Source organism: Phalangium opilio, unplaced genomic scaffold, assembly GCF_054372755.1.
Source record: "Phalangium opilio isolate 3A_F unplaced genomic scaffold, DU_Popi_V2 ptg000025l_1, whole genome shotgun sequence".
NCBI classification, from domain to species: domain Eukaryota; kingdom Metazoa; phylum Arthropoda; class Arachnida; order Opiliones; family Phalangiidae; genus Phalangium; species Phalangium opilio.
Window position 1 is genome coordinate 1191647 of NW_028324156.1, and position 23188 is coordinate 1214834.

General features: G+C 37.3%; 1 protein-coding gene across 2 annotated transcripts in view; it reads right to left on the reverse strand.

The window, feature by feature from the left end:
- Tdg (Thymine DNA glycosylase) overlaps positions 1–23188 on the reverse strand; it is a 226898-nt gene that overhangs the window by 33581 nt on the left and 170129 nt on the right. For both annotated transcript variants that reach the window (XM_089868960.1, XM_089868959.1), the window contains one exon: positions 6477–6582. The gene's annotated coding sequence lies outside the window, so the exon portion shown is untranslated. The remainder of the gene's footprint in view (positions 1–6476; positions 6583–23188) is intronic.

Here is a 23188-nt window from a genome sequence, read left to right on the forward strand (position 1 = left end):
ACGTCACGAGCAATAGGGTCTAATTTTCAGAGTCAAAACGCAGTACGCACTGACAACGACTTGCGCATTACCTTCGTTCATTCGTTTATATCATGAATATCGCGCGCGAAAACAGGCAAAGTTTGGTGACCAGTCCACTAAAATTCTTTTGTTCGAAGTCATATCTAACGTCTTAGTTATCCACATACCCGTCAAGTGGTGAAACACCACTCTATAGACCATTTCGGAAAACACTTACAGAGAAACTAACACACAGGGGCGAGGAAGCCATTGGGGTATTCTCCCTCAAGCCAAAAACCAACGCCAGACGGAGTTCACCCGAGTTCACTAAAAGCTGGAGGTAAGCCACCTCACACTGACTCTAGCCGTGCTTCTTGGCGAGAGGGAGAAGACCCCAATGGAGGCATCGCCCCAGTGTGTTCGTTTTCCTGTATGTATTTCCGAAATGGTCTATTTTACCCCCAACTGTTTTGGAAAGGTTCTAGGCTTATTTGTATTTTTACGAGTGGTTAAAAGTGCGCCTCTGTTTAGAGTACAAAGAAACTAAAATAACAATATTGTACAGGAAAAGGTGACAATTAACAAGCTAATTAGCAATAATTTGGAATAGGTACCAATATTCAGGGGTAAAAAACATATCCAATTTAATGAAATTTTGGAAAAGGAATAAATTTATTCAGTTGATAAAACTTGATAATAACAAAAACAGGCGCACATTTAGCCACTCATGTATTTTTTGTTTTATTTATTTATTAGATTTAAACTAAGCAAAATTTTCCCTGGTTTTTCCTTCTGATTTTTAATTTGACATTCATGAAGATAATGATAGAATTCAACATAATATAGGCGAAATAGAACGAAGGGGATGGTATATAACACTCCCTTTCCAGTCAGCCATTAATAATGAAGGAAGCAAACATCGATTCTATATTTAAAATGAGAACTCGGTATACTTCCCCGCAGTCCCCCTAGCTCAGTCTTCAATCTTCTCTTCTCCTTCTATATCCACTCTCTCTCTCTCTCTCTCTCTCTCTCTGAAGGATGTTAAGCCTCGTCGCTCTTGTGCCTAAGCCCTAACCATTTCCATAAACACTAATTCGGAACTCCGTTGGAAAATTTTTGCCGCGAAATGTTACTACTAAGTTAAGCCTAATACGTAATACGTCTTAAGTTAGTTTCAGTTTCGAGATAGCGCGAGAGCGCGCGCGATTTATCACGCGCGTGGGAGTCTGAGAAATATGAAATCTGAGCTAAGCCTAATCATACATATGGTTTTTAGGGTTTAAAATATTTAATTAAAACAGACTTAAAAACAAAAGGAAGGAAGGGGATGTTTTAACGAAATCGCGTGGGAAATTAAGTCAAAAAGGAAGAGAAAGATCGAATTTTACTCCCACTAACGCGTAGGAGTGTCCAAATAAAAATATATTGAATGCTAAAGGGTCACCATCGAATTTTCAAATGTCATGATCTTACACTATCAAAGCTTTTCCTGGATATATAAAAGGCGGGAAACATGTATATTAGTAAATAAAAAGGGGGGTGCTCCCTATCTAAGCCTACTTTTAGAAAAGGGGGCCTTAATGTAAAAAGGAAAAACACTCTATACTTTCTTTTTTTACCCCGATTTGCACGTTAACGAGATTCGTTATCGGACGAATTCAGTCCATGACGTCATAGACGTGGGTGAAAACTACCAGAAGAAAAGAAAGAGAAGCGCAGCGCGAGCCAATGTTCCCGCCAAAATAAGAAGAGTTTCTTTACAGCGCATACGAGGAAAAGACTAAAATAAAGGGAAAGCACAGTGAATAAAGGCGGGAAAAACCTCCCCAATCGATTTTTAGTGACGTCATATGTTTATTTTGGCCTAAAACTCGATAAACGAGCGCTTGATGGCGTTGGATGGACCAAATAAAGATTTTTCGTACAAGTAACTAACTCTCCTCTCTCCTCGTTGGAAGTTCAGAGAGGATGAGCTTAGTCTCACCGTTTCTTAACAACATATAATTTGCGTATTGTTTTGGCGGAAAACTTAGGGATGTTTGCTCAATTCCTTGTCTTTGTTAAGCCTAATTAGCCTATTTCCCAAGACTAATCAGAAATTATGCTGGAAGTAGAGTTTTAAAGCTTTCTATAAATTTCAAAGGAAATTTGAGAAAAATACCAAAATTCTATGAAATTTTAGTCGCTTTCTTGGTAAAAAAATAAATAAATTCCCAAAGCCTAATTTAAAATATGGTTTAAACCTATTTATAAATATGAAATTAACTATCTATAAAATAAATAATAACTACAAAACACGATATTCATACGAGCCCCTGTAGAAGTGTTCCACCCGCTGCACTCCGGTGTTCAGGGAGAAGCCAACCTCGCTTCTCAAAAATAATTAATTTCGTTAAAAACAACGATTTCTTTGTAAATAATAATAATATCCATGACTCGAAAAACTTAAAATGGTCATTAATGACGTCACTACGTTTACTCAAATCTTAAGAAACACCGGATATGACTCATATCTCTAGAATAATGGTTTGTGTTAAAAGGTAATCTCGAGAATACTTGAAAAAAAAAGTCGGAATTTCTATAATAATACAAATATTTCGTCAACTTCAATGAAGTGACTCAGATATCTTTTCTCTGGTCATTCCAAAATGACGTAATGATTACGTAACAACCGCCGGAATCATTCGAGCCACCAATATTACTAAAATTCCCAGAATTGTTTACTCGCTTTAGAACTAAAACCCCCACACACGCCATTCTCTACTCCGGACTTCCTAAGTCTCTGACCAACCAATAAAGTCCGTTATAAATGACGTATAACCATTACGTAATTTGACCTTTAAAAATGGACATTACAAAACAAAACGTCATTGGGGAAAATTGCGTTGCTCTAAAAATCGGTTTCTGCGCAGTTTTCGCCTACTAAAGTAGTTCTGCATGAATCCCTTCAATTTTACCATGAAATATGATCTCTTTTAAGTAATGAAAAGCCCTCGTGGGATATACGTTATCAAGGAGTTCTAAGCTATTTTATATTCTTAACAGAGTTATATTGATTCAAATTACAAGAAGGCTTTACTCGAACCCTCTAACTGCGTAGTTTTCTCTAACTCGAGAGGGCCGAAGCCAGCGCGTTGCTGGAATATGGGCCAATCTAGAAACTCCTAGAAAGTGCGTAGACGGGAAAATACCTTTGACCTTTCGAGAGAGAGAGAGAGAGAGAGAGAGAGGTCTAGGTCTCGCCCACCGTTTTAGTCTAGGTCTACCCCGAAATGGGTGGGGGGTAAAACCCCTACTAATGTCTACGCGGAGCAAAGCCCTACGGCGTCAAATAGAGTCACCCGAGAGTGGTGATGGGAGACAAATTTTCCGGAATTGGATGGAAGAGGAGGATATGGAATATCCTAGAAAACATCACGGAATTATGAGAAAAGGAGGGACATATTTTTTGGAAAAGAAAATTCCAGGAAATCAAGGAGAGAAATCATTCCGAGTATAGGCCTAATTCCGCGAAAAATTTATCCCTTAAGACGATGTAGGCAAGGCGGATTTCTCTTTTGTTAAATCTTCCATCCGAAATTTTTACTTCTCTCTCTCTCTCTCTCTTTCTCTCTCTCTCTCTCTTTCTCTACAAGGATTCCGTTTTAAAGAAGAAAGAGTTAGGCTTAGCGTGTTAGGCTTAAAAGAAACGGAGAGAGAGAGAGAGAGGGAGAGCGAGAGGAAACTGTTGTAATTGTCTCGTGATTATTTCTCCGTACCATTAACCCCCCTAGCGTTTTCCCGCTCTTTTTGTCTTTTTTCCCGCTCTTTTATCGCTGGCTAAAGAAATCACGAGGTTCTTAGTCCGCGCGTGGAATTGAAAACCCGCTCGATGGTTTCGTTTTAAAGCGAATTAAGATAAAAGGAGGGGAAGGAAGTAAGGAAGACACCTCGCCCGAACACATCTCTATTCGCCTTTCTCAAAGTGGACGGACCTCCTAAGGAAATTTCTACACCAGAAAAATCTCCCGCCTTTTCTTAAATTTGGCGGGAAAACTGGTTGAAACAAGAGACGTTTTATAGAAAAATTAGACGCCATTTTTTTATTATTTTATTTTATTTTATTTTTGGCGGGAGAATCATCTTATTTTTTACGATAAGGGTTATAACCAGAGGGAAAGGGGCTAGCTAGGTTTCCACGAATTTGATTTCATCATTACCATCATCTGTGGTGGTAGCTGAGCGCTCCCGTATATTTGGAGTTAGGCTTAGCATGGTTTTACATAAACCTTTGCAAAACAGTGTTTGCGGAAAAACTTCAGAGAGTTACCCAAGTAGATATAGGACCTCCCGCGATGTGCCTTTCGTAAGTTTTGGCTTTTGGAAAAAACGAATAGAAAAGGTTTTGAAACTTAAAGATTTCTTCTGACTTGATAATATTTACCAACATAAGAAATCGTAATAAAGCTTTCATGGGATCTATATTGACATATTTCGTTGAATGTCGTTGTCGAAATACTGTTAAGCCTACTTTTTAGGCTTAACGACTGTAATCACATCTCCAGATAAATGTAGGAAATACAGGAAGAGTTGTCAACCTGCATTTACCGTTTAAGTTTAATTACATTATCGGTAGGCGTTAGACCTAATGAATAGTAAACATTAAGAGACCACCCATAAACTCTATACAGCAAAACAGTAAACAAGTTATCAAAACCCGCATAACAAAATAATTTCTTCGTTCCACTAAAGTGAACGTGAAAATTTGAAATTTTCGAAAGGCCAGCTATATACGTCAATAGCATGGCGTAAATTTTTATTGTTAGTAACATAACACCGTTCCTTAAAAATTTGCTAGATTACAAAGGCGTACATAATATTTGGACCCGCATATGATGAATTTATAAAAGAATTCGGCGCCCCATATTCGTTACCGAAATAATATACAGGGTGTTTCTGATAAGTCTGCCCTTGTTTTAGCAAAGAGAATATACCAAGAGGAGCAGAAACTTTTGTAAATTGGGATCGGCTCTGAATTTCGAGAAACTAGTTCCGGTTGCTCACGTGACCGTGTTGTCTGCTTAAAAATTACCTTTTGTACGTCAACAATCAACCCAGAGATCAGATCAACCCTTTGCCACCACCAAAATTAAGCAGCCGACATAATTTAACCAATAAAAGGCGTAGCTGCTTAGCCAATCAACAAAAACCGGATCTAGTTACTCCAAAAGCGTGGCGGGCTCTTCAAAAGCCTTGTTAAAGGATAGAGTTTCTGCTCCTCTTGGTACATTCTCTTTGGTTTTACTAACCAATCAATGTTTGGGAGCCCATATCTCCATTAAATAAATATTGTAGACCCCATGAATGTTCTTTGAAGAACACTTTCAAATCTGTTTGACCCCTATGAACAAACACACCCCTTTAATTTCTCACAGACTTATCATAAACACACTGTACATTAATTACTTAAATTCTTCGTTAACTTCGTAATAAAATGGCGGGAAATAAAAATGACGCAAGATAAAGGCGCCAAAATATATCGTTAACCTAAATACCTTGAGGGCGAATTATATAGTTTAAACAGTTTGACCAACATTGCACGAGAGACTGCTATAGCTAGCGCGTGTTTTCCCTTAATGCGCGGTATATTTATACGGAAGAAAGGGCGGGAAAAAGGGGGTATACTGGAAATAAGCAAAGGAAATGGCGGGAAAATAAATTGAACATTTATAGTTATAAACGTTATATACGGAAAGAGTTTTCTACCTATAAACAGGTAAATATCCTAAAAATAATAACAATAATAATATAAAAAAACTAAGAGGAAATGATGATGCATTTCCGGTGGTTTCTTCTGCTTCCCAATTTTGTTTATGTTAATTCTCCCCCTAGGCCTTTCCCCCCCCCTCCCCTCCTTTCAATGACGTATTAGCTAGTGAGACAGCCTGAATTAGGTGTTTGTCCGCTGAGCTAAGAATCACGAGGAATTTCCATAACTGCGTAGTTTTCTGCCTTCCGACAGTACCAAGCTGCTGTGTGGGTTTTTTTTTTACGCGAAGCACTCAGCCATATACATCGTTGAATGAACTAAGTTTTTGCAACTACATTTTCCTATAATCGTCTAACTACGCACGTGATCTTTTTTACTTTTGGTTTTATACTACAGTGACGAGTAAATAATGGCTGGTTTATGGAATCGTAACTATGTCTGTCTGTTTTTAGTTACGTAAGGATGTTTTGTAATTAGAAGGTATTAATTAAAGAATTATTTAGAAAATATGGTTTACACTTATTTATGGTTGCATAAATTAATGTCTTGCAGCCCGTATTTGTTTAACAATTTTAAATAAAAAATAAAGCTTATATAACTCTTTGAGTTGCCGACCTGACCCTTTGGCCATTATTAACAATATGCTTAATTACTCAGGCCTTGATTGTTCTAACCACGAGTATTTAGTATCATTGGAAACAGAAGAAATAGGACCATAACATACCCAATTTAGATCTCTCTGTATCTCTTAGAGGACCGGAGTTATGATCCAGGAAAACTTTGAACTCCATTTTACCTTCTCCTCCATGACCTTTGTGACCTTTTAAATCCTAAAAATATATACAATAAAACAAAATTTAGTTTATATATAACATAAACTAAACACAACGAAATTTAAATACAGAAACAGATAATTTTAATAAGAACAATAATTTTTCATCTTAAGATTTTACTAGGGTATAAAGCTAAGTCAAGGTAATATCAATCACCTTCTAAAAGTATAAGAGAAGCCTTCGCTTAATTATAATCTTAAGTTGAAATAAGCTTAAATTCTCGAAAACATCTAGAGATTGTTATAATTTCAATATTAACACGGATGGCGCTACAATTCCGGCGGCAATTGGAAGTTAGTAGAATCGGACAGTTTCTGCGAATTTTCATTAATAACATAATTGAAAGTTAGTACTTAATTAATTTAGGAATAATTTAAGATTAAAACGTTAATCAACAAAATTAAAATTAAAATAAATTTAACAAACGAAAACTTCTTTAAAAAAAATAGAAAAACAAGTGGAGCAAATGGCGCGTATCCATCCCCTCGGTTTGTTTTGCTTGTCAACACCCGTACGCGTAAAGGGATATGACATGTCACGTGACATTTAATTCGTCCACGAGATTACAAAACTAGTTCAAAAGGATCAACGTGGCTCTTTTCATGAATGAATGAAAAAAAAAACCTATACATACTCTACACACCACGTACAATCGCAGCAGCCGCTTATTAAAAGAGGCGGGAAAAAGTGCTTTACTTTCAATTTGGCGCGCGCCATTTCAAACCACGTGACCATCATCGTAGAATTAAATCTAGTACCAACGACCTACTCCCATTTAATTCCGAAATATTTTTCACCAAAACATTTTTATTTGACATATTTACTTGAATACTTTCCAAAATGCAATGCAATGTTGAAAGTTCAAACGCTGAAATATTTCTCAATAAACTTCATTCCCCCCTCCAAAAAAATAATAACTTAATTAAGTCTAGATTAAATTTAATAATTACTAATTATTTTGCCCCTTAACGGCTTTTATCTATCTGATGGTCAAAGATATTAAAATTTTAAATTACTGAATACTAAAACTGAATTAAAAATAAGGTTTAAAACGAAGGTAGCATGAAAATCAAAGGCCTACAAGATCAATACAGAAACCACTCTTCTCTACCTATAATAAGGCCTAAAATTTAAGTCTAATTTTTATTATGGTGTTTAAATTTTGTCATTAAGAACAAGGTCCTTTCGTCGTATAAAATTTTTAAATTGTAATTTTCATTTTCTTTATACGTAAATTGTAGCTTTAGTTATATAAGGAAAAGAAATATAAACAATCAGAAAAAAACATAAGTAAATATTATGATTTTGGTCGGCCTTGACCAAAGAGAATAGTAAAAGGGGGGAGGGAACAGGCATTAACAGAATAAAAAATATATTTCATTGTTGACGTTCTACGAAATGCCATCCATGCCAATTGAAGATTCTACAATTCGTAAAAAAAATAACCGAGGAAAAAGAGAAAAGGTTGTACGTCGTAGAAAAAGCATTCTGTTATCAGGAATACATACAGTTTATTGGAATAATTGTGCCCCCCCCATAATATCTCCCTTGTTAATTTCTATGCGAGTTTTATGGGTATACCCAATCCGGGATTGAGAACTTACTACACGTCACGATTCATAATAGAACATTTCGATGTAATTAAGAGTGAATTAAGACACGGTGGTAAATCTTTGCCTTCCATCTCTCTTTTAGGCGCCTGCGCTGTAGTCTTTCTGTATATCATGAGAGTGCGAATGCAGAGACGGATGCCAATGTATCAACCCCCCTTGTGTGTCCCGATACTGGGGATTGCCTACCCCCTTCATTACGTCGAAAAGGTCTATCATGACGTCTTTGCAACTGTGATTTCATTGGTTGGTAGCAATAGGCAGCGAGATAGATAATTAATTCGCGAGGTAAAATTCGTATTATATAATGATTAGTCTACTATAGCTCTTCCCATAAAGCCCGCCTAGACACCTTGAGTGAAAATGGATGTAGTACACAATGATTCCTAGTAGATGTTTGCATTTCTGTAGCCCTATATTGAAGGATGTTTCTCGTCCAGGAGCGAGCCTCTACTTTCATTTTTATAATAGACACGTGCGTGGGTGTACACAGGTGAAATTTAAAGGGATGCCTGCCTGCCTGCCTTACCTGCCTGCCTACCTGCTCCCCACTTTCTACTACCTTTAGACGAAAATTGGATGAAGAAAAAAGTTCAAAGTTTTCTCTTTCTCTCTCTGTAAATTTTGAGTAGAGTTACAACTCCCCCGCGCTCTCTTTTAATGAATCGATTTATTGGTATTACTAACAGGAATATTTAACTGATAAGGGAGTTATTTATATTCATGGAGAGTTTTATGGTGGTATTTTCTATGATATCTCATGGAGGCTTTATTTAAGTTTTTCTATGAAATTTTTCTATTAAAACTCATGGAGAGCTTTTAAGTTTTTTCTAGGAAAATTCATGGAGAGCTTTTAAGTTTTTTCTAGGAAAATTCATGGACAGCTTCTAATTTTTTCTAGGAAAATTCATGGAAAGCTTTTAATTTTTACTAGGAAAACTCATGGAAAGCTTTTAATTTTTTCTAGGGAAATTCATGGACAGCTCTTAATTTATTCTATAAAAATTCATGGACCGCTTTTAATCTTTTCTGGGGAAATTCACGGACAGCTTTTAATTTTTTCTGGGGAAATTCATGGACAGCTTTAATTTATTCTGGGGAAATTCATGGACAGCTTTTAATTTTTCTAGGAAAATTCATGGACAGCTTTTAATTTTTCTAGGAAAATTCATGGAGAGCTTATTGAGTTTTTTTGTGAAACATTTCTATTAAAATTCATAAAGATCTTTATTGAAATATTTCTATTAAAACTCATGGAGAGCATTATTGACGTTTTCCACGAAAAATTCATGAAAAAAAATATATATATAACACTCCTAAATTTCCAAGTATATTTAACCAAAGGATAAACATTCAAATTCCTGGCCTACTCTATCCATGACCTTAAAGGTCAATATTAAAATTCCCAAACATCTCCTAGACACCTCTAAGGTACCTATTTCTTAAATCCTTCGACATCTCCATGGATCCATTTTTTTTCCAATTCCCAGTCTACACCATCCGTATACTACAAAACCCAATCAATTTCTTTTAAATTAAAAATAAAAAAAAATCCTAAATTCTAACTTCAATATTCTTGATAAACCGCAATAGCTTCCGTATATCTTCTCTTTGTAGTATTTCAATCGCTCGCGCACGAGCCTGAGTATCACGGGTTTAAGTACAGATTGACATTGTTAAAAAAGAGTAAAAAAAAATTGCGCGCGCCACTTTGGCGCCTAAATGCGAGGGAGTACGTTATACAAGGATGGAGACCGTGCATGGAGAAAAAAGCGGGAAAAAAAAAGGCGTACAGCGCGCGCGCGCACCGTTCTATCCGATATTTAACCGCGTGAATCTATACTTAACTTAAAACGCACCTATAACCTTAAAGAAAGTTCTTATTTTTAAATCTAAGCATTCTTTAATTCAATTTATATAAATCCTTATGGAAACATCCTTGGACTCTCTCTCTCTATATCCTGGATAGCGAATTTCGTAACACTGTAAAAATTCCAATGGAGCTTAAGTTTACTTAAAGGCTAAACTGATAAGGCTTCTTTATAATCTTAATAATAATAAAAACGGTCTTTTTCGAAACAATTACAAAACGCTAATATGGCGACACTCCCATCAAAATGAAATGATAATAATTACGATATAAATAATTAAAAGGATGCTTCATTCAAGGGCAAATTTTGGGTGAACCCAAAACGTGTATCACTATCACTATCTTTTAAAACATCAGGGTGGTTTAGAAGAGGGTTTTCCTTCATATCATCATAAGTTCATAAGATATGTTCCTTCCATAAGTTTGTAATGTCTGGTTACAAACTGGAGCTTGTAATTTTGAAGTGATTGAAGTAGGTCATAGATTCCAGGTAAAGCGAAGACTCCTGGTGACTGGGCGCTGTCAAAGGCTTAGTACAGACTAAATAGGGACTTAGATGGAAGCCCTGCAAAACTAATTAACCGAGTGTAGTACTTCAATTCTCGCTTGTCGTTCTGCTAGAACTATAGCTCGAGCTGTAAGTCTCTAGCATTTACGAAGTATAGGTAGTGTCATACTTATGGAAGGAACATAACTTATAAACTTATGCTATCATGAATAGAGACCATCGGGGGTAAAATAGAGTCCGGTGTGTTGACCACCTTGTTATCTTATGACGGACAAAACATTGATGGGTATGTTTGTCAACAAAGATGTAAGATGTGCCTTCAAACAATACGGACCAAATTTGGTGGACTGGCAACTTTGAACTTGAAGCCCTATCTAGCGTCTTTGGGTTCACAAACCCATCAGTGTTCCGTCCCGTCTTAAGAAAACAAAGTGGTCAAGAGACCAGACCCCCCCTCCCCCTAACTTCTGAAACCAGGGTCAATAAGTTGTAGAGGAAAGAAGCCACTATAGAATATGGAAACTATACATAAAATACGTGGCCCTCAAATATCTCAACCAAACTGTATAAACACGGTTTACAAAAACGTGCTATCCCTTTTTTTCCCGTTAATCAAGTAGTTCTTATCATCATTAAAAATGAGGAGATCCCCTCAGATCCTGTTACGCGTATTTAAATCATTTTAGATAAAAAGAAATAAAACGCAATCTGCACGTTTGAACACCATACGTTCCTAAAAGCCAATACTCCCATGAAACAGGACACTTTTTTGGAAACCGGCACAAAACAATAAAAGTCAATAATATCAATACAAAAAAACCCAAGGCCCTATATAGCTAGCTTTTCCAGGTCTACAAGAAGAAGATGAAGAAGTTAGCATAGATCATAGTTTCGCAACTAGACCATTTACGTCATGCACGGAGTCTTGTCGCGTGTATGTGTGTGTATTGGGCAATTCGGTTTATGTAAACCTTAACGCGAGTCTCCTCACGAGGTTCTAACGGAGGTCCCGTAGCCTTGGGAGAGCTAAAATTAATGACTTATCGGGTATTCAACCCTTCCTTTTGCTTATATCTCCTTTTTTTTACTAACGCGTCAGTGTAAAATAAAAAAAATCGAGCTTTATCAGCTGTCCTTGGAAGATTGTAAGTCTGTATATATATGTGTGTTACTAGTTGATAATTTTCTTATCGAGCTATCAATCAAATATACAGTTTTTTTCAAGAGTGTTTCAATCCTAAGTAATTCTAATTTCATACTGATAATTATTATTATTCTATTAAAGGCATGGTTTGAAATGGCTCCCAGTTTCAATAGGAAGACCCTATGTATCTCCTCACCTTTCTACGTTTGTCTTATCATCGTAAATTTGCGTTTATTACCAAGGGGGTGAACGGCTATACAAAAGGAAAAATGCTTCTTCAATAGAGTATAAGGCCAAGGTTAACAATATTATATATATATATACTTTGTATTCTTTTAATGATTATAAAATTTTATAAAAACGAAAGCACGTTTTTGAATAAACCACGTGTCCGTGTAAAAATACAAGGAAAATATTTTTATTTTTAAAAAACCTCAAAATATTTCCAGAAACGCGCGCGAGATTTTGAAAGAAAGAAAAAAAAATGCGCGAGATTCGAAAAGAAAGAAGAAAAAAAAAAATGCGCGCGATTTTTTTTTTTTTTTTTTGGCGCGAAAATTCAGCACGTGGCATTTTGGAGCCATATTTTCAGCACGAAACGTCATTTTAAAAAAAATTATAAAAAATATTCAACACGAGATTGCACCAAATTTAAAGCTAATCCGTATCTAATTTTGAATCAATTAGACGTAACGTTATCTGTAGATTCAACTCGAGTCGAGATCGAGGAAGGAAATGATGGAATGAACGAGCTTAAGTATTTATTTTTATTTATAGAAAAATGTTAGCCTTGTTTTTTTTACTTGTCCTTCAAGGTTTAAACGTGGTTTTTTTTCCTTCTATTTCGATGGCTGTCGGCGCGGTGTCTTTCAATTTTCAAACGGCGCAGGTGCAAACTTAAGTTTAACTGAGGTGCGACGTGGGCAATCCTCCAATAATACTATATTTTTATTTTTTGGTATTTTTTATCTTTAATTACTTATAACCATATCCCTTAAAACATATTCTATATAATTAACGCAAATGTATCAAATTTTGTATATATAATTTAATATTATAATTTAACGCCTATTTTAAAACTTTAAAAAGTAATTTTAAAAAATAATATTTGACAGACCATGAAAATCTTTGGAAAATGTCAATTTAACTAGTCAGTACTATCAAAGGTAAGTTGACCCTTTCTCCTCTCTAGTTATATTCCCAAGATATTTTGTACTTAAGAACTTTTCAAAGTGTTGCTTATAAACAACCTCTTAGTCTTAGGTACCTTTAAACTTAAAGCAATGGCAGATCACAGAATTTACTGCGTAATTATCAAAGATATATTAATATTAATTGCTAGTAGCGTAAGACAGACAGTAAATTAGTACTAATTAAGATAATTTATTTTGAGAGAGGTGAAAAAAAAACTATTCCAGACGTTATCTAATTTCAATGTACGGCACGTTTCGGTTTTCGTTCTCTGTCTTTTGTATATAATATTAACCAAAAGAAAGAATTTCTCTAGCAGCAACTTGAAATGTCAAAGATTGAAGGTATTATATAGCAAAAAAACTAAAACCGTTATATTTCGCTGATAAATCCTTTCTTAAACGCCCACGCCATTTGTGTACAGAGTGTTCCATAGAGGGTAATAATAGGACCGAAGTAGAGTGAGTGGGATGGTTAGTTCTATGGGAATAAATCAATTTTGAGTGTCGAAAATTGTATCCTATGCCATTTATTCCTATATGGGACGCCCCAAACAAGTTATGATTAGAGTGTTTTACGGAAAATTAACCCTTAATTAAATTAGTTTCTTATGTTAAGTTTAAGGGGTTATCCGTAAAACAATCCAATCGTAACTTGTTTAGGGTGTCCCTCATGGCAAAAATGTTATAATATTACATTTTCGACTCAAAATTGATTTCCCATTGAACCATCCCACTCATGTACTTCAGTTCTATCAAGAAGTGATATCTAGTTTATTAGGGAGAAGGTATAAGATGCCTAAGTATTCGCTCGTCATAGTCCCAGTCCCCCTTTCAAAATACAAGGGGGGACGTAAAAGGAGGCCCCGGGCTATTTCGCAGCCTCTCCTCAGTCGGAAAATATGACTGTAATTTTAGTCATAAGCGTCGCCGAGCTGACGTGAGTTTTCAAGAACCAATGAGATGCTGGTTGTAATCTAAAGGCAGCGGGGATTAACTCCGGACCTACTATACGTTTGGACTGGAGATAAAGGTAGAAATGTGGCGTATTTATACCTTCTCCCTAATAAACTAGATATCAATTCTTGGTTCTATTAATTACGATTTTTGGTACACCCTGTACATCTTTGCAATAGTAATTTCATATTAGGTCTCCGTAGCTAGCTAGCCAGCCATATAGCTTCTGGATTATTATAAATCAATTTAATTCGGAACACGTATACGCGAAATAAAAAAGGGGGCTGGGTTATAATAATTCTCTCATTGTATGTCATTTTTCTGATTGAATATATATATATATATATATATATATACATATATATGGTTGCCACGTTTATATCCCTTCCCAGCACGACCAAATCGTCGATCAATCTTTATCTATCAATTAACTTAAATATTTCTTTAAACTTTTGCAAAATAAATTAGAGAGGGGGGGATTGCCTAAAAAAGGTCTAAACATAATTTCGTAACGTTAGGCTTAACCTTTTTCTTGAAACAAAAGGAATCAATTAGACTCTAACCCTCTTTCTTTCTTTAGAGAGAGAGAAACTTACCTAAGAGAGAGAATAAGATATTTTGGCTACTCGCTGCTAAGCCTAACCAAGAAGCGATATCTAGTTTACTAGGGAGAAGTTATTAATTCGCCCCACATTTCTAGCTTTATCTCCAGTCCAAAAAGTACGTAGGTCCGGAGTTAATCCCCGCCGCCTCTAAATTACAGCCAGCATCTCATTGGTTCTTGAAAACTCACGTCAGCGCGACGACGCGAATGACGAAAATTGCAGTTATATTTTCCGACTGAGGAGAGGTTAGCGAAATAGCCCGGCCTCCTTTTACGTCCCCCCTTGTATTTTGAAAGGGGGACTGGGACTATGGCGCTCGAATACTTAGGCATCTTATACCTTCTCCCTAATAAACTAGATATCACTTCTTGGCCTAACTGGCTAGACTTTTAGGCTTAACTAAAAGGCCCGCCAAAAGTCAAGAAGTAAGGAAGAGAAAAAAGAGAGAGTAAGAAAAAGAAAATAAAAATAAAATTCGCTTCGTCATGCACGCGCATCGGACGCCGTCTGGGCGCCACGAGAAACTCCGCCAAAAAATGTTCAAGCTCGCGCGCTCTAGTCTTTACGTAATTTCTGTTCAACGTACATAAGTTAATGAACGGAATGAATAAGAAATGGGGAAGAAATATAATCCCATTCATTACCAGGTATAAGATGAACAAAACTTTGGGATCACGTGCCAACAAAGTAAAGTTAAAGAACACGCGCCGATGATGGTGAGAGGATGACGACTAACCAAGTATACCCCAAAATTCGCGTTTAAAGAATTAATAAAGAATAAACTTGGGTGTAAGGTTACTTATACAGCGTTTTTCTGATAAGTCTGTCATAAATTAAAGCCTGGGGACGTGTCTTTAATTGTACTTAGGGTCAAAATGAGTTGAAAGTGCACGTCAAAGCACATGGATTTGATCTACAACATTTAATTATGGACCTTCAAACATAGATTGGTTGGCCCCTAATAAAAAACACAAAATGTATTTCCTTAATCTGGCTTTATTAACACTTTGAATACGAATAGATTAGGTTAACAGGGTTAATGGTATCTACCCGCAACTGTTAAATTTAACCCAAAAATAAAGAAAATAACCTTTAATATTAATTTAAATAAATTTCCCTTATTTCTTTAAGTGAAAAACTGGAAACCAACACCGCCCAAAAAAAAAAAACTAGGCTATCTTTATACTATTATTAACTTGTGAATTCCGTGCGTCTCTTCCGCAAAAGCTAAAAAGACTCCGTATAGTATAAGTTGGTAACCCCTTTTTTCGCGAAATTGACGAACGACTAAACTTCTAAAGAGAACCCGCCGGGTAAAGGGTGGATTTGTAAAGAAAGCTCCCTTAAGCCTAAACAGCGTACACGTTATAACGGTTTGAAAGACAGAATGTAAATAAGACATCACACACATCACGAGCGATGCATATTTGACAAGCGTGAGGCAGCGTATGTATACTCGATCATGATGGGATCTCGCGCGCCAAAATTGAAAATACTCGAGCCAGCGCGCCATTTCCTCATCGATGTCTTAAATAAGTCGTTAACTTGTATCACCAATGAACAGACAAAGAAGGGTTCGGTTTAAGTGTCATCAAAAAGAATAATAATAGAAAGTATATGCCTACATAGTGTTTATTATTTAAGTGAGTTTTTGACGTTTCCCAAAATTTTTCCAGATCGTTGATGAGGCGGAGACTGCAGAGATGAAGTCTTTAGTCTGCTACCACGAACTTTCTGATCTCGTGACGTCACACCTGGGTTTTGGCGACCATATTGGAAGTCGTCATCAGCTCAGGCCATACAATATAGCTATCTCAGAAGTCTTAGTGTGACGTCACCTATGCTATTTGTCCATAGAAACAAAGTGGTACCAAACATGGCCGCCCACTGCCAAAGCCAAGCCCGTGACGTTTTACCTAAGCACTGACGTCACAACTGAGCTCTATTTAGACTACAAATATTGACGTCATGTCCACGTGGCTCCTCCCCTCTCAATATACTACTCTATATCAGTTCAATTTAAATCAGTACTTGTTTGATTAACCCGCCTCACCCAAGGGCCTGACAACACTGCACACTGAAGAGGGGGGGTGGAATTTTCCACAGCCCTCCTTTAAGCTAAAACTATCCGTATGACCTAAAATATAATAAATTGGAAAACAAATGACCTCCCACGCTCAACGACAACTGATTTCACGGCGGAGTATATAATGTCAAAGTTCAAACAGTTTTCAGCGTCTAAAACACATCAGCACAATGCGTGCCAAAACAAACTGCCGCCACCGCCGCGTTGTTAACTTTCAACAATCTTCAAACCCACGCGAGTATCGAACTCTATAATAGCTCAGACTACTACGCTCGTCCTTAATTGGAATGATCAAGAAGAACAAAAATGTACTTCATCTTCTCTTTACAACCAAGAACCACCAAATGTTTGAAGTAAAAAAGGCGGGAAAGAATAAGTAAGAAGAATAAGAAGAATAAGAAAAAAGCGGGAAAGTTAGTTTCGGTAGCGGCTGAGAAACTAAATAATGAAACCTAATTAAAAGTGTGGGAGGAAAAAAGCTAGGTCTTCCCATCAGAGAAGGGATGAAGTGAGATGGAGAAAGGAGAGATGGGGAACGCCTAACTGACTGACTCTCTTCTCTTGTAGATTTAAAAGGTTTTCAAGGCGCGAGCTGCGCGTGTACGGGCTGCTAGGGCTGTTCCTGAAATCTCAGGGCGCGCGAGTGATGAAGATCCTTGGATGAAAAAGCGTGCGAGGGATGCTGGGATGTACATACCCAGGGTTGTTGAAGTTTCTATGGGGTCATTCCCATACAGATACCCTCAGGAAATCTTTCGCTCTCATTTATAGAAGTTCCTAACGAGAAGTAAATAGCCTAGAAAACTATGCCTTCCATATCGAATTTTGGCACCTGAGCTGTAGTCTTTTTGTTTCACGAGAGAGCGCAATCAGACCCCCTTGTATGTCTCGACAGTGAGGGTTGGCTAACACCTAAAAAAGTCTATTGTGACGTTGTCGTTTAGTGCAAATAATAATTTTCTTCTTCAAGTTCTGTACTTCTGTTGATACGAGTAAAGGGATCTAGAAATTTTCTAGATTATTTTTCTTTCTTTCTTATAGCATGGCTCCATACAGTTTCTGGAACAATGTCTTGTCTACAAAGTAGGCCGACGACTTAAGCCTATTACTAGCCCTATTATCTCGCGTTTCAGACTCGCACCGCGCTTTCTTTCTTTTTTGTTCTTGCCTTGTAAATCTAAAGACGGTACAGAAATTTGAAACCGGAAGCGTGGGAAGCGGCGGGCGTTCTATATCTGATATAGGCTCGTCTCTGTTTTTCTCCAGCTTAATTCTTCTACTTCTTCTTCTTAGAACGAAGAAAAATGATTGCCTGTTAAGCCTAAATCCCTTCGTTACTTATAAAATACAGGCTTAAAATGTTTTCTTAGACTATTTCTCAGACAGAAATTAAGAACAAAAGAGGGAGTAAGTAAGCTTGGTTGGATGCCCCATTTTGTTATATAACATCATTTAAAAGGAACCCTTAACAAAAAGGGTAGAGGGATCAGTATGAAATAGGGTTAAAACGGATCATTGATTGGGTATGTGAACAAGAAATACGTTGCAATGCCAGTCCTGCACCAAATCATGAACGCTACATCTCTAAATGGACTGGTAAACGGAATAGCACGTTTGCTTTGCTAAAAAATAAATAAATAAATAAATAAAAAGAAACGGGTCGTTTAAAATTTTTTCAATAGGTTTATGAAGAAGCACAAAAGACCGAATGGCCTTGAGTGTTCCCAAATTGACAGCCCCCATCTCTTCCCGTCTCTTCTCATGATGCTATGCTAGAGAGTACTCGGTTTGTACAGTGGAAGAAGGCGAGCGTTTTCAAGTCCTTTTAGAGATCCAGCATCCATGACCAAATATTGGTAAGTCCGTATTATTTGAAGCAAGTCTCTGTGGCCCAAATACCCATAAATGTTCAACTTCAAACTCTATTTTAACCCAAGACTTTTGAAACCAGGGTCTATTTCGACTCAGTTATTATTCCTCCACGCTAATAACGAGTTAAAAGTCAAGGTCGTGAGTTGGCGGTAGAATAAACTTATATAATCGCAGGAGCGAGAATGAGAATGCCAGGTCTCGAGAAACGCGAGCGCGAGGGAAACGTGGGAGAAAGGAAGAAAATGAAATCTAAATTTAACCCCTAACATCACATCCTAAACAAACACTGATAAAAGCAAAAAGGCGCGAAGACCTCCCATTCTTTTTCCTTCCCTTTCTTCTAACAACTCCTACGTAAAATGGTATTAAATTCCACATGGTAGAGAAAATAGACCTAAAAATAGATCAAGCATAACATACATACGAGGGAAGAAAAGTTTCTCGAGAGAAAGATCAAAACCTACATACCGAAATTAGATCTAGATGTTCTAGAAGAAATAGTAAATGAAGTAAGAAGGAAAGCGAGATCTTGGAGAATACCCCAATTTGTTACAAGAATCAAAAAGAGGGCCAACAACAGCAAAAACACAAGTATAACTAACGTAACCCTAAAACAAACGGAAATAGGCATAGAGACTCTAGAAGACTGTCTTGACCACCTTAAACGGAACTGCGTGGGCGTACCGAAACCAATAGGGATTCCCATAGAGTATATACGTAGGAAATGAATAACATATTCAATTCCCGTATGTATGTACGCCCCCCTTATATCAAAATTTTTCAAGTTAAGATGGAAGCGTTGTTAAAGTAAGGGACCTTCCACGATAATAAACCGCTGTTTCATACCATACCCTCCTTATCTTTGGTGTTAATTCAACATGAAACGTCAAAATAAAAATCATATTTGGGATATTGTACCAAAAAAAAGGGGGTATTTTTCTCAAGGTGAGATTATACTGTAAGAAAAGTCAAAAGGACACGGATGTTCTTTTCACATCCTTTAGATCTTCCTTATCCATATTCTTTTCGCTTTCGGAATCAATTTCCCTCGAGAGCCATCGCCAATGGAAAAAGAAGAAGAAAAAGGGGGGGGGGGATGAAGAAGCTGACTTGGGCCTCCTCAAAGATGAGAGAGAAGAGAAGAAGCTCAAGATGAAGTAAGAGCTAGCGCATCTTTTCGGCCGACAGAATTAACCAGATAAAGAGGCCAACGAAACGGGTGGGTGGCCACGCTGCTGCATGCTGCTTAAAACTTAATAACGGAACCATGGATGCAGAGTGTGGGCCGCGCGCGCGCCTTTCCTACGTTTCTATATTCGGAACAAGGCGGATGAATCTTTCGGATCTGCTTCTTTGACATTATCGAGAAAGAGAGAGTGAGAGAGAGAGTGAGAGTGAGAGAGAGAGTGAGAGAGAAAGAGAGAGAGAGAGAGAGAGAGAGAGAGAGAGAGAGAGAGAGAGAGAGAGAGAGAGAGCATACCGATATAAGTTGAAGTATATAAATAAAATCTAGCAGATTTTTCATTTCAAAATAGACCCTGGTTTCAAATATCGGGGGTAAAAGTAAAATAGCGTCTTGTGTGTTAACCATCTTGTTTTCCTGACTGATCATGGATGGCAAGAATATTTATTCTGTGACCAAATCAAAATCCCCCTTAAACTACAATATATATATAAGTTCACGTAACTTTCCAACCTAAATACTTCAAGCCTCCTGAAGATGACGAAGCTATACAGTTCTCTCCCCTTAAATACCAAAACGTTTGCTGCTATTATTATTTTGGAAACGTTTATTTCTTAAAACTATGGCGGGGCGCCCGCGCGCTTGGGCTCAGCTTCCAGGTCACGCGCGCGCTCCGCCGCAATTACTATCCACTTAATGACTCTTCAAAAACTAGTCCGTCAGTCAGTCACGTGAGCGCGAGGTTTGAGTCGCGACATCACCCCTAAATTCGACGCGTAACTCGGATAAGAAAATGGTTACATGTCAAGATTCTCAAGCCAAAAGTTATCAGGCACCCCGCTATAGTATGGCCAAGAAGAGATATCTAGTTTATTAGGGAGAAGGTATAAGATGCCTTAGTATTCGCGCGCCATAGTCCCAGTCCCCCTTTCAAAATACAAGGGGGGACGTAATTTAAGGAGGCCGGGCTATTTCGCAGCCTCTCCTCAGTCGGAAAATATGACTGTAATTATCGTCATTCGCGTCGCGCTGACGTGAGTTTTCAAGAACCAATGAGATGCTGGTTGTAATTTAGAGGCGGCGGGGATTAACTCCGGACCTACGTAACGTTTGGACTGGAGATAAAGCTAGATTATAAATGTGGGGCAAATTTATACCTTCTCCCTAATAAACTAAATATCGCTTCTTGGTATGGCGGGAAAACAAGCGCTCAAGCTAAACATTTAGGCGCGAAAAAGCGTTAAGAAAAAAGTATACACACGCTGCAGTTAGCTATCTTTTAAAATAAAGGGCGCTCAGCGCAGGACAAGAAACGTTTTTGTAATAACGAAGTCATCAAGCAAAAGTCATCTACACCCCCTCGTCGTATAAGTGTAACCGCGTTTGTTTGAAAACATTGCAGGATTGGGGTGCGGATGTCTTAGTCACCTTTCCTGGAGAGGCGAAATTCCTACATCCAAAAATATCTTTCCGTACGCAGCATCGTCTTCCACTCCACTCACTCTCTCCGCTCGTCTTCCTTTTTAAAGGCCTCCACTGTTTTTAGATATACTCTTCCCAAACTAGCATGGGTTTATTTTCATCTTCTCTAAGAGGTCCATAAACCCAAATTAAATTAGGCTTAGCGATTCGTTCTCTCTTTCTGTCTCTTTTTCTTCTTCTTCTTCTTTGATGTGTTTATGAGTGAAATTTCGATTTGAATTTTTTCCAAAAACAAGGGTTCCTTAAACCTAAACCTGATTAGGCTTAGCTTACGGTTAAGCGTGTTAATTTTAAGTTAATATACCCAAGTTTTGCCACAAAGTAATTTCTCTGATATTTTAAGCCTTTTCCTTTATCTTCTAGGCCTTATTTTCCCTGATTATCTGACCTCTTTTCCCTGATCTTTTTATCCTATTTTCCTTGACATGTTAGGCCCTATTTTTCCTGATATGTTAGGCCCTATTTTCCCTGAAATTTCGGCCCTATTTCTCCTGATATGTTAGGCCCTATTTTCCCTGAAATTTCGGCCCTATTTTCCTTGACATTTCGGCCCTATTTTCCTTGACATTTCGGCCCTATTTTTCCTGACATGTTAGGCCCTATTTTTCCTGACATGTTAGGCCCTATTTTTCCTGACATGTTAGGCCCTATTTTTCCTGATATGTTAGGCCCTATTTTTCCTGACATGTTAGGCCCTATTTTTCCTGATATGTTAGGCCCTATTTTTCCTGATATGTTAGGCCCTATTTTTCCTGATATGTTAGGCCTTATTTCTCCTGATATGTTAGGCCCTATTTTCCCTGAAATTTCGGCCCTATTTCTCCTGATATGTTAGGCCCTATTTCTCCTGATATGTTAGGCCCTATTTTCCCTGACATTTCGAACCTATTTTCCCTAATCTTTTAGGCCCATTTTACCTCATGATCCTTTTGAAATCCCTGATGTTTTCCAGGTGTTCCCTACCCTCTGACAAAACACAAAACCTATCCCATGAAACGTTTTGTATTTATTTACAAAATTAAGAAGGCTATATTTTCGATTTGGGATTAATCATTCCAAGATCCGGTTGAATTTCTAAAAAACATAATGTTACATTCCCATAAGAAAATGTAAAGCCATATATCGTCTGTTTTGTCTCTACTACAGTATACCTAATCTATACGGATCCCACGAGTCGCGCCACAACACACACACACACACACACACACACACACACACACCGAAATCAAGATTTTATATACAGAGCTTAAAAAACTGATAGGAGTTGTCAATCTCGATTAAGGCCACACCAGGCACACCGTCAATACGTCATCATTGGGGGGAGGGGGGATGAAACAAAATTACGACCCCCTATATACGCGCTAACAATATGGGTTTGTTATAAAACTATATTTTATCGATCTTTGATACGATGTCGTAATAGTGACGCTCACTCGCACGTTTTGGTTGGCATTGTGTTCATATTTGATTTCAAGCTTGGGTGCTTGGTACTAAGCATGACTTGTATTTTGTCAACTTTCAACTTATCCATGAATATTAAAAATAAACTTCGGAGATTTATCAAAACTGTATTCTAAAGCTATTATAAAAGAATATTTTTAGCTTAAAAATTAACCAATTTTGCTTAAAATTGCCCAAAAGGGGTAGTAGGACCAAAATACAGTGGGTTTATTCTATGGGAATTAAATTTTGAGTCGAAATTGTAACTTCTATGACCGATTTTTTGCCCTAAGGGCCCCCAGTTACTATTATAATGTTTTATGGATGACCCCTTAATTAAACTGGCATTTTCTTTCAGTTATTGCTTAAATTTAAGGGGGGTCATCCCTAAAACACTGCAATCGTAACTTGTTAGGGTGCCTCTCATGGTAAAAATGTCACAGAAGTTATAATATTACATTTTCGACTCAAAATTGATTTCCCATAGAACCATCCCACTTTACATCGGTCCTATAACTACTCTTTATGGAACACTCTGAATATTCATTCTCGTGTCAAAGGTCACGCACGACTCACGACGAGAGATTGAAAAAAATTTAAACTAATATTCATGGGAGATTTAATAAAACAGGTGCATGCATTGTTTTATATAGTAG